Source organism: Cupressus sempervirens, chromosome 5, assembly GCF_028749045.1.
Source record: "Cupressus sempervirens isolate cs-2001-9-10 chromosome 5, ASM2874904v1, whole genome shotgun sequence".
NCBI classification, from domain to species: domain Eukaryota; kingdom Viridiplantae; phylum Streptophyta; class Pinopsida; order Cupressales; family Cupressaceae; genus Cupressus; species Cupressus sempervirens.
This window is the reverse complement of record NC_143122.1, coordinates 286813036-286824438: the sequence shown is the minus strand read 5'-3', so window position 1 is coordinate 286824438 and position 11403 is coordinate 286813036. Positions and strand designations below refer to the sequence as shown.

Below are 11403 nucleotides of genomic sequence, written 5' to 3'. Positions count from 1 at the left end.
AACTGATGTGACATCACACTATTGGTTATTTTTGGGAAAACAAACACTTTTCATTCAATTATGGGTAGTCATCCTTAGCAAGAACAACTTTAAATTCACAACTATTGGTACAATCTTGTCAAAAATGTTGGATATTAAATCAAGTGTGGGTGTTAAGTTAAAAACTCCTATCACAACCATTGGAACGTGCTCAAGTGCTGTTGGGTTCCCTCCTCTAGTGCAGGTAACATAGAAAATGAGTTATAGTAGAATAAGTATCATTGATTTCTCATGCCATTCAGTACCCTTTCAATCTAAGAGCACTCTGTGGAGAGGTTTGCTTGAAAGAGACAACTCATTTTGCTTACCACGCCTGTAGGTTTTTCTTCATATCTTCAATTATTGCATGTCTGTATTGCGGAGAAGTCATTACTAGAAGGTAAAGAAAATCCACTATCACATCAATGGAAGGGGTTTGGAATTTGCCTCACAAACGTTTTTACAAAATACACTTATCAACATGTATGAGAAGTGTAGAAGTTTGGTTTGTGGTCGCAAAGTATTTGATCATATGACTCAACCAGATGTCTTCTCATGGAGTACAAGAATTACAACTCATAAAACGTACAGGTTTTCTCAAGCTTAACAAAATGCAACCAACTGGCGTGCTGCCTGCTCACATTACATTAACAATTATAGCCAGTATTTGTGCCAATGTAGCATCTGTACAACATTGTTTGTAGATTCGTGGAAAAATCATTAGGTGTAGGTTTCAATCTAATGTTAGTGTTACCAATACCTTGATAGATATGCAAAATGTAAGAGGATATGTATACAAAATATAGGAGGATACATGAGGCAACCGAACTGTTTGACACAATGCCTCAAAGAGATGTGGTCATTTTGGTTATGCACATAATTGTTTTGTTGAATTAGCATTCGATTATTTTAAGCAGATGTAGTTGGCAGATATAGAACCAAACTCAGCAACCTTTGCCAGCTTACTCCCATCATGTGCCAAAATGGAAGCTTTGGAACAGGGCATGGAAATGTTAGGAACCTGTGTGTTCCTTCTGTTTATTTTGTTAGAGTAGTGTTGTTGGACGCATATGCTTTGTAAGTCGTCCCGTGAGTATATTTTATTATCCCACATGCATAGGTAGTATTACTTTTCTAGATCGTACTCAGTATATAAGAATAGGTTGAGGCCCTTGATGGGCACGGACGAATTTATTGTATTGAGCTTGCTCAAAGGAGGTTACCCCCTCGAAGTGGCTTGCGATCAGTAGATTCATTCTGATTTCTGCTATCACTTTGTATTCGGTTATTTCGAGCATTCTCACGATATTGCTATAAGGAGGTTCATCACATCTGGTATCAGAGCACTCTCTTGGGCTCGCTGGGTGGAAATTACATCAAATTTTTTTCTGTCGTTGCCTTCAGGTTCCTCTCACTTCTAATATCTCTTGTTATTGCAATAACTCTTTTCAGTTGTTCTGTCTGTGAGTGAATTTTTCTAAGTCGACTGTTCACAAAAAAAAAAAAAAGAGTAAAAATTTTTCTGTTTTTTAGTTGTAGCTTCCTTGTTTGCTTTCTGTTTCTGCTCATACTTCCGCAGAACGTCTGCAATATCATTTCGCATACTTCCTTCCTTGGCGACCCAACCCCAAATTTTACATATCAAAGCCCTAAATCCCTCATTTATCTAATTTTAGGGTTTGCCCTATCTTTTTCACCTCTCATCCAATCGCCACCAAACTGAGCCACAAGATTCAATTCCTCATTTTGCTCCCTTATCCCTCTTAGACTGTTCGCCTCATTTCGCCTCCCTACCCTTGAAACCCTCATTTTTCTGTTTCCCTTGTCCCTAGATAGTCTCCCACCACCCGTCGAACACCCATTTCCTATCTGAGTTTTACCCAAATCCAAGTTTGCCATAACTAAAAAAGTTTTTGTTTCTCATCTTCTACCCATTCCAAATAAATAAAAAAAAAAAAAAATAAAAAAAAAAAAAAAAAAAACCTTGCTTTATGGTTGTTACGTGTATAGGAGCAAAAATCATGGAAGAAGAAATGGCATCCCTCAAAACCAAACTTCAAGATGTGGATGACAAAATTCTGGGTCTTAACTTTCAGCAGTCAGCCATGAGCCGAAACCATTCAGGAGATACTGGGTCCTCTTCTGGCAATTTCCGTGGACCAAAGCTTGATTTTCCACGCTTCGATGGTTCTGATCCGACTGGATGGATCTATAGGGCAGAGCAGTATTTCAGCTTGCATAATACTTTGGATAACCACAAAGTCCCCCTTGCATCTTTTCATTTGGAACATGAAGCTCTTCAATGGTTCCGTTGGTACATCAAGGCTAATGTAGGCCCAACGTGGAGAGAATTGTGCACCCTCATTTTGGAGCGCTTTGGCCCTAGTTCCTTTGATGATTTCACAGGAGCACTCACTAAACTGCGTCAAACAGGCACTGTAAGAGAATACCAGACAGAGTTTGAAAAATTAGCTAATTACACAGAGGGCTTGTCTGATGAATTCTTCCGTAGTTGTTTTGTCAGTGGTCTGAAGGATGCACTTCGCTCAGAAGTCAAAATGTTTCGACCTACTACAATGATGGAAGCCCTTGGGTTGGCTAAGTTAGCGGAAGACAAGATTAGTGCTCTACAACGCTCCAGATCTAATTTTGTTCCATTCAGAAATACAGGTTCTCACAACCCTCGAGTCATACCAGCTCCCAGAACTACTCCGATCAAGCACTTGTCTGAAACAGAGATGCGAGTCAGGCGAGACAAAGGGCTTTGTTATAATTGTGATGCGAAATGGTCTCGGGGCCATAGATGTGTTCAGCAAAAGCTCTATCTCTTGGATGTGGATTCTCCACCGGAACTGGAAGAATATGTAGATGCTCAGGAAACAGTGGATGATGAGGTTGAGCCTCACCAGCCTGAACCTCCTTCACCAGAAGCTCCACCAGAGATATCTGTCCATGCTTTGGCAGGAGTCACTACTCCACAAACCATGCGGGTCCAGGGTTTGTTCAAGAAGATCCCTCTTACTATACTCATTGATTCTGGTAGCACTCATAACTTCATTGATCCACGAATAGCCAAACAGGCTGATTGCTTTATCCATCCCTGCTCTAGCTTTGAAGTCATGATTGCCAATGGGGGCACTTTACCTTGTAAAGGGAAATGTCGCAATGTGCGTCTCTCTATTGGAGATTATAACATGCGCTCTGACATGTTTGCCTTACCCTTAGGTGGCTGTGATGTGGTTTTGGGTGCCCAATGGTTACGCACTCTTGGCCCCATTCTCTGGGATTTTGCTGAACTTTGGATGCAGTTTTCAGCCGAGGGGCACCAACACACTTTGAAAGGCTTACAACCAGGGTCTCTCAGCATCATCAGTTCACACCGTATGGAAAAACTTCTTAAGAAGAATTCACATGGTGTCATCGCTCAGCTCCGTTCCATTCAGATGCAGCCATCAGCAGTCTCTAGCACTCCTGCCGATCTCCAACACATTTTGGACAAGTATTCTGGTGTATTTGCTGAACCTGTGGGATTACCTCCTTCTCGTCCAGAGGACCACCGTATTCAGCTCCTTCCTGGCAGTGTTCCGCCCAACATCAGGCCCTACCGCTACCCATTTCATCAGAAGACCGAAATCGAGATACTTGTCCGTGACTTACTGAAGCAAGGTATTATTCGCCCTAGTACCAGTTCCTTTTCTTCTCCAGTTCTGCTTGTTCGCAAAAAAGATGGGTCATGGCGACTCTGCATTGATTTCCGAGCACTTAATCATCTCACTATAAAGGACAAGTTTCCCATTCCAGTTGTTGATGAACTTCTTGATGAACTTCATGGGGCTCATTTTTTCTCCAAGTTAGATCTTCGTTCTGGGTATCATCAAATTCGGGTTAATGAGGAGGATATACCTAAAACTGCCTTCCGCACACATGATGGTCACTATGAATTTTTAGTCATGCCCTTTGGCCTCACGAATGCTCCTTCAACATTTCAGGCAGTGATGAATAACATATTTCGACCATACCTCCGGAAATTCATTCTGGTCTTCTTTGATGATATCCTCATATATAGCAAAACTTGGGCTGAGCATCTCCATCATCTGGAGCTTGTCTTGCAACTTCTCTCTGATCATCAACTCTGTGCAAAACTATCTAAATGTGTGTTTGGCCAGGAGGAAGTGGAGTATCTCGGGCATATTGTTGCACACCATGGAGTGCGGGTGGATCCTACAAAAATAGATGCCATGAAAACTTGGCCGCATCCTAAAACTCTCAAGAGCCTTCGGGGTTTTTTGGGGTTGACTGGCTACTACCGCAAGTTTGTCAAAAATTATGGGAAAATTGCAGCACCATTGACAGCTCTGTTAAAAAAGGATGCCTTCTCCTGGACCCCTGTTGCTGAGACTGCATTTGAACAACTGAAACAGGCTATGTGCAGTACACCTGTTCTCGCGATGCCAGATTTTTCCAAACCCTTCACTATTGAGAGTGATGCTTGCGGCAATGGATTGGGTGCTGTTCTCCTGCAAGATGACCATCCTATTGCGTTCACTAGCAAAGCCCTCTCTGGTAAGAATCTAGCCCTCTCTACTTATGAAAAAGAAATGATGGCTATTTTGCATGCTGTACAGAAGTGGCGGCCATACCTCTTAGGGAGTCATTTTTGCATCAGAACCGATCACCAAAGTCTGAAATACTTTCTGGAACAACGGGTATCCTCTCCTACACAACAGAAATGGGTCAGCAAACTCATGGGGTATGATTATGAGATCACCTACAAGAAGGGTAAGGAGAATATTGTGGCAGATGCTCTTTCTCGCACATTTGATAATCAAGCTTCCCTTTCCGCTATTTCTATGCCCATTCCCAATTGGTTAGCGTCTGTTCAGCAGGGCTATGACAGTGACTCTTCTTTATCTCAAATCATTCACCAGCTAGCCAATAATCCTTCTACTATACCACATTACTCTTGGGATGGTGCTTCTCTTCGATACAAGGGTCGGCTAGTGCTTCCTCAGAACCCAGCTCTACATCAGGCTATTTTTTATGAACTCCATGCTTCTCCTTCAGCAGGGCACTCAGGCTTCCTCAAAACTTATGAGCAAGCAAGGAGAAACTTCTTTTGGAAAGGGATGAAGCAGACGATTCAACAGATGGTGGCTGAATGTGATACTTGCCAACGCCACAAGGGTGAAACGACCCTCCTTCCTGGCTTGCTCGAACCATTGCCCATCCCTACACGGATTTGGACTGATATTTCTATGGATTTCATTGAAGGGCTTCCTAAATTCGGTGGCAAGACAGTGATCTTGGTTGTGGTTGATCGTCTCTCGAAATATAGTCATTTTTGTGCCCTCAGCCACCCCTATACTGCCTCCTCTGTTGCACAAATCTTCATGGACCAGATATTTCGTCTTGATGGACTCCCTTCTTCCATTGTCTCTGATCGTGATGCAACTTTTACCAGTCATTTTTGGACTGAACTGTTTCAGAAAACTGGCACCAAACTGAAGATGAGTTCGGGCTATCACCCACAAACTGATGGTCAAACTGAAATTGTCAATAAATGCTTGGAAACTTATCTTCGTTGCTTCACTTCCGAACAGCAACATCAGTGGGCCAAGTGGCTCCCTTTAGCTGAATGGTGGTACAATACCTCTTACCACACTGCCTCTAAAATGACTCCATATGAAGCAGTCTATGGTCAGGCACCTCCAGTGCTCCTTCCCTACACTCCCAACAGCTCACCAGTCCAGGCAGTTGACATAGTTCTCCGCAGCAGGGATCAGATTCTTCGTACCTTACAGGATAATCTTCACATGGCCCGTAATCGGATGAAACAGCAAGCAGATCAACACCGTTCTGAGCGCTCATTTCAAGTTGGGGATATGGTTTTTCTTCGTCTACAGCCATACAAACAATCCTCCCTAAAGCTGAAAGGGCGTCATAAGCTGGCCCCAAAATTTTATGGGCCTTATAAGGTTCTGCAGAAGATTGGTTCAGTTGCTTATAAACTGGAACTTCCTCCTTCTTCCCGCATTCATCCAGTCTTTCATGTTTCTTGTCTAAAGAAAGTTCTGGGTACCACTGTCAGAGCACAAACTACTCTCCCTGAAATGGATACGGAAGGATCCATTATCCTGGAGCCGGTGGCAATCATTGACCAGCGCACTCGCCAGCTTCGCTCTCGCTCCATCTCTGAGGTCTTGATTCAGTGGCATGGCATGCAACCAGAGGATGCTACCTGGGAACCCCTTCTTCAGATTCAACAACAATTTCCACACCTTAAGCTTTGAGGACAAAGCTTTTTTCTAAGGGAGAGGGGATGTTAGGAACCTGTGTGTTCCTTCTGTTTATTTTGTTAGAGTAGTGTTGTTGGACGCATATGCTTTGTAAGTCGTCCCGTGAGTATATTTTATTATCCCACATGCATAGGTAGTATTACTTTTCTAGATCGTACTCAGTATATAAGAATAGGTTGAGGCCCTTGATGGGCACGGACGAATTTATTGTATTGAGCTTGCTCAAAGGAGGTTACCCCCTCGAAGTGGCCTGCGATCAGTAGATTCATTCTGAGTTCTGCTATCACTTTGTATTCGGTTATTTCGAGCATTCTCACGATATTGCTATAAGGAGGTTCATCACAGGAAATCCATCATAAAGTAATTGAAAGAGGATTTTTATCAAGTATTATAGCTGTGACTGCTTTGATAGACATGTAAGCTGAATGTGGGAGCATAGAGAAAGCACATAAATTGTTTGACAAGAGAGAAAGCACATAGATTGTTTGACAAGACGCCTCAAAGAAATGATGTTTCATGGAATGCTATGATACCAGGATATGCACAAAATGGTGCTCTTGACGAGTCTCTGAGGATTTTCGAGAAAATGACTGAACTTAATGTAGTCTTGTGGACTGCAATCATTTCTGAATATGTAAAAAATGGGTTAAATGATAAAGCCCTCGAGACATCTGAGCACATGCAATTGGTAGGTTTAAGGCCAGACTTATCAACCTTTTCCACCATTCTTCCAACTTGCGTAAAACTTGGAGTTTTAAAACAGGGTATGGATTTCCATCAAAAAATAATTGAGAGGGAATTTTCCTCTCTTATGGTTGTGACAATTATGCATAGACATGTATGCAAAATGTGGCAATTTAGAGAAGGCACTAGAATTATTTCATAAGTTGCATCAACCGGATGTGGTGTCATGGACTGCAATCCTTGTTGGATATGCATTTGATAAAGGATTGGAGCTTTTTAAGCAAATGCAGCTGGCAGATTTAAAACCAGACTCATCAACCTCTGCTAGCATCCTTAAAGCTTGTGCCAAACTTGGAGCTTTGGAACAGGGTGTGGAGATTCATCAAAAATTAATTGAAAGTGGGTTTTTGATTGATGAGGTCATGACTACCCCGATAGACAAGTATGCAAAATGTGTCAGCATACATAAGGTACGTAAACTGTTTGATAAAATGCATCATTCACACGTGGCCTCATGGAATGCAATGGTAGCAGGGTATGCAATGCATGGCTATAGCATGAATGTCCTCGAACTCTTTGAAATAATGAAGCATTCTGCAACTACTCTTGACGATATGATCTTAATTTATGTTTTATTTGCAGGCCTTGTGGATGTCGTATGTAAATACTTCAGTAGTATGAGCGACTATTCTTGCATCGTCATGACTATAGATCACTACGTATGTATGGTTGATCCTCTTGGACGTGCTGGCTATCTTGAGGGAACCCTAAACTTTACCATCAAAATGCCAATGAAGCCTAATGCAGTTGTGTGGATGAGTTTTCTTGGTCCTGGTAAATCACACAAAACTATGGGACTAGGAGAATTTGTGGCAACAGTCCTTTTTTATTTGGATCCTAAAAATAAAGCAACTTATGTTCTTATGTCGAAAATTTATGCAGAAGTAGGCAGGTGGAGTGATGCTCAAAAGTTAAGGAGATTGATGTCCATTGAAATCGATAAAATTGCACATACCCCAGAAACATAAGCAATCTATGAACAACTGGAAAAATTAACTTTGGAGATGAGGGTAACAGGGTTCGTTCCAGATACAATACCTGCGTTGAATGATGTGGAGGAGGAGGAGAAGGAACCACTACTCTTCCACCATAGTGACAAATTGGCAATTGCATTTGGGTTGTTAAACACATCCCCTGGAACAACTATAGAAGTTGTCAGAAACCTCAGAGTATGTGGTGATTGCCACAATGCAACCAAGGTTATATCCAAGATTGTTTCAAGAGAAATTGTTGTAAGAGATGCAAATCATTTTCATCTTTAAACAGATGGACAGTGCTCTTGTGGAGATTATTGCTGTTGCCATCCCAAGCAAATCGTTCAACCTGCAATGGTAAGAAGGAATCAAGTATTAGTTTGAGTTTCTGTAGAAGTGTTATTTCTGAATGTTTGAAAAAAGAAACCATGTTTTTGTTTGACATGGCATCGTATGATATGTCATTTGTCTAGCTGTACCCTATACTGATGGGGTATTCGTTAAAAACCCATGGAGGTTCCATAACATTGAACTGTTTTCCAGAAAGCTTGTACATTTCTAGACAAAAATGCTAGAAATGAAGGCGTGAGAACGAGAAGTGGTGAAGTGGAGTGGGTTAAGTTAATGGAAAGGTGCCCAGACAGTAGGAATGTGAGAGAGGGTTATTAATTATAATTTATAATCGAAGTTTCAAACCAATGCTGAGATACAGTGAAGAGAGACCAACATCTCTTGCTCACCATCTTTATCAACTTTTCTGGTGCTTTCTCTGGATTAATCTTATTGCATACATATCTGTCAGTTTTTCCACTTGGAAGTAAATTGTGAGAATACATGTGCTTTATATTTGTCCACGATAAGTATGTAGCAGGTTGCCCGATTAAAACTTAAAAAGATTTTGTCATTGCTTCTAGCTTTCGTAGAGGTTGAATAGGGCCAGTCTTAAACATCACACACTAAGGAAGAAATTAAGCCTGGAAAAGTAAGTCAAACTTTGACTATTTAACACTTTTACACTAGGAATCAAGCCTTAGTGTGTTATGCTTAGGATCAACCTGATATCAGAAGACTACATGTCAGAAAGAGGAGGGACTTGTACAAAAAATTCTTAGGTTAAGAAGTAGATGGAAGATGTTTTCCTTAGAGGGAGAGTTAGATATCGTTATAAGTTGCACATCCAATCAACACTGTTAAGACTGAATTCCAATGCGAAACTATAACCTGACCTTTGTCCATTGATTGTATAGAGATATTTAATTTATGATTACCATAATTCTTATTCAAGATATTTATTGGATTCTGAGTACATTGATTATTTGAAAAGACAGCCTCAACCTCAGCCTCAGTCTAATTGGGATTAATTCTCTTTGAAGCTTATAAAATAGGAGGTGGTCAGTAGTTTGTTTATTATGGGATTGTTTAAAAAATCATATTGGAAATCTTCTTCTTTTGAAAATAGTTCATTATTGTCAGTTATTTTCTATTTCCCATTTTTCACATTGATGTAGCTTTGTTTGGAGGGGTGATCTGTAGCACATTTGAGAAGTCAATTTTAATATTGAAAATATTTGAATTTTTTTTTTGAAAAAGTAACTCTGAAATAAGAACTTTATTCAAATTGGATTCTAAGGTTGTGTAAATGATTATATTTATATAGAATTCTGTAAGATGGTTTCTAAGGTCAAAAGAATAGCTTTATAATTATCATATTTTAAGTCTAATTTGACAAAGACAATCTCCAAGCTTACAAGATCAATTATTTAATTATCATAATTTTAGACTTAATTTGATGAAGGAAAATGGGAGATATGTTGAAGTAAATAATTTAAGAATAAAAGATGATGTATGCTACAAGAGATGTTGTTTTGTAATCCTTATTAAAGGTTCAAGATAACAAGATAATAGCCTTAAAAAAAAATTCAAAGTATGCTCATTTTGATGTAGGTAACAATTCATCAATAAATAACTTTTAGAAATATGATGGTTGTTAGTGCATTCTATATTTAAGAGGCATGTCTTTCTATCTTAAGTTCACTTAGTTTAGCTAACATTTGTTTCTTTAAGATAATTTTCGTTTCCTAATTTTAGATTAGGGCTTCTTTATGAAGAAACTTTTTGCGTTGTTCAATTCATTACGTACTCTCTTGAAGAGAAATAGAGGGTCAAGTGGGAACAAATCATAAGTCAACATCCTATTCATATTCTTGATGTGTTTGTTCTTATGAAGATGTATTCTCATAACGTTTTAAGATTCCATGTGAAAATCGATCTTTTTGATGTATCTTGATTTTAAGTGTAGTCAATGACGTACATGTTGTACTCAACAGTTTGGTTGACAATTGCTTTCCACATGTAGGTCAAAAATCATGTGTAAATTTATTTATTTAATTATCAGGAAGGAATTTATTTTGCATTGATTTGACAAATGTGTTGTCAACCTTTGACTTCTATTTCAATGTTTCGGTATTGGGTGCAATTTGTTCATGTGGCATGTTTAACTAAATACAAACTTTACATGTGATGAGGGCTAATTTGGTGGGCCAACAGATCTCTTTGTGGTTCTAATAAAAAGAGAAGGAGCAATCTGTAGATTACCTATCTGACCTTACTCCCTCAAGAAGGGCTAACTTAGTAGGGCCACCAAATCTCTTTTTGGTTCTAATAAAAGGAAAAGGAGTAATCCATAGATTACCTACCTGACCTTATTTCTCTAGATCATTGATAAAGCCATCTCCAAATTTAGTAGTAAATAATTAATTTTAATTAATAAAGCTATCTCCGAGCTTAATACTAAATGATTACTTTCGATGAACATACTCTCTCAAAGATGAAGTGCTAGTCTTACTATTTCCAGCCCTCCAAAAGTTATGGACTCCTACTGGCCAAAAGACAAATGACGATTAGATTATCATGAGGTGGTCACATCATGTTGGTGGCGCTTATGTTGCTGGTCACATCATGTTGGACCCTAATGTTCACGGACTGTTCCCTAGGTATAAAAAGAATTTTATAGACCAATTCGCTACGTGCTAATCTTCATGGCGACAAGTGGAACGTGGTGGCAATCGAATCTGGATGTTATGTCCACATAATTTACTGAGTCATCACTTCTTAAAAGTAAGATCAAGGTAAGAGAAATATTGGAATATATTTCATGCGCCAAGCACGAAAGCTTAACACTTAAGATATGCTCGTTTATGCGGCATGGAAGATGCACGTTCTACTTCTACCCATTCAACGTCTCGATACGGCTTGTTATCTATTCCCGACGCGTGTCTTATCTTGCTCAGATATAATTACGCCGTAGGCGTTTCCTCTATGAAGTTGAGAGGCTCAGTTTGAAATCCAACGGTTGAAAATGATGGAGAGCA

At 39.8% G+C, this 11403-nt stretch overlaps 1 pseudogene; it reads left to right on the top strand.

Moving 5' to 3' along the window:
* Positions 1-270: 270 nt before the first annotated feature.
* On the top strand, positions 271-11374 carry LOC149555692 (pentatricopeptide repeat-containing protein At1g08070, chloroplastic-like; annotated as a pseudogene).
* Positions 11375-11403: the final 29 nt, after the last annotated feature.